Source organism: Dermacentor variabilis, chromosome 1 (genome assembly GCF_050947875.1).
Source record: "Dermacentor variabilis isolate Ectoservices chromosome 1, ASM5094787v1, whole genome shotgun sequence".
Classification (NCBI taxonomy): Eukaryota; Metazoa; Arthropoda; class Arachnida; order Ixodida; family Ixodidae; genus Dermacentor; species Dermacentor variabilis.
This window is the reverse complement of record NC_134568.1, coordinates 11,861,511-11,862,612: the sequence shown is the minus strand read 5'-3', so window position 1 is coordinate 11,862,612 and position 1,102 is coordinate 11,861,511. Positions and strand designations below refer to the sequence as shown.

General features: G+C 48.0%; 1 non-coding gene across 1 annotated transcript; it reads left to right on the top strand.

Moving 5' to 3' along the window:
- The first annotated feature begins 626 nt into the window (after positions 1-626).
- TRNAK-UUU (transfer RNA lysine (anticodon UUU)) lies at positions 627-699 on the top strand. Its single transcript has one exon. It is a non-coding gene; the product is annotated as a tRNA-Lys (tRNA).
- Positions 700-1,102: the final 403 nt, after the last annotated feature.

The following is a 1,102-nucleotide window of genomic DNA, read 5'->3' as shown; positions in this document are numbered from 1 at the left end:
GCTCTTGAGTCCAGCCGCTGTATTCTGCGACACGCTGGAAGTGATCGAGCCAGTCCTCTACATCCTCGAAGGTGTCCCCATAGAAGGACGTGGGGATTCGCGGCTGGTTGAGGACGACCTCGGTCGGCGCGGTCGAGGAAGATGATGGAACCGACGTACTCATCCTTCTGACTTGGTTGGGTAGCGGCTCGTGCTCAGGTGGCCGTCCTTGAAGTCGGCGGCTTGTCCGTACGTGCACAGGAGTTAGCTCGACTCGCGCCTTGTACTCTTCGTACTGGGCTTGAAGACGGTGTTCGATCTGGGAGTGGTAGCATGTACCCAGCACCTCCTCCAGAAAAATGTAACGTAGATTGGAGACTGATTGTTACAAAATAGACGTTTCTCTTTAATGGCGGGCCAGAAGAAGAACGTGCAGCTTCATCGTCACTTCATCGTCTTTCATGGCGCCGACCTTTACGCGCGCCGTTCAGCGGTGCGCGTGTCAATATGTGTCAATTTGTGTCAATATATTTAAACGGAGTGCTGCGCTTTTGACAGCTTCTTCACTACACCTTGAATCAATATTTCAATGCAATGAAAATTTTAAATGCGGACGTTTCTGTGTACAAGCAGCTTCCTCGCCGTCCGCCCGGATAGCTCAGTCGGTAGAGCGTTAGGCTTTTAACCTAACGGTCCGGGGTTCGAGCCCCCGTTCGGGCGATGGTTTTTTTTGTTTTTTTTACATCACGGTTCGCGAGCAATAATTCAAATTGTGTGAATTAACATCTTGAGTCGGCACTGAGGGTTAGGAGGAACGGCGCGGTGTAGAGCTCTGGCTTAATTTAGACCATTTGTTATTCTTTAACATGAAGCCAAAGTACGGTGCACGAGTGTTTTCTTTTTTTTAGTGAAGCGTTTAGCTAAATACTTTACAAGTAACGGCGATGCGTACAAATGTGTTTACCTTAATCCTATGCAACGTGTTTATTCAACACAAAGGTCACAAATTTATTGTGATCCAACCTTTACGTTTGTGCACTACACCGGCGGCAAGCTATTACGATCTTTTTAATACAAACTCCAAATCAGACAAATGCACCGTGTGACACGTATATCCGCAGTG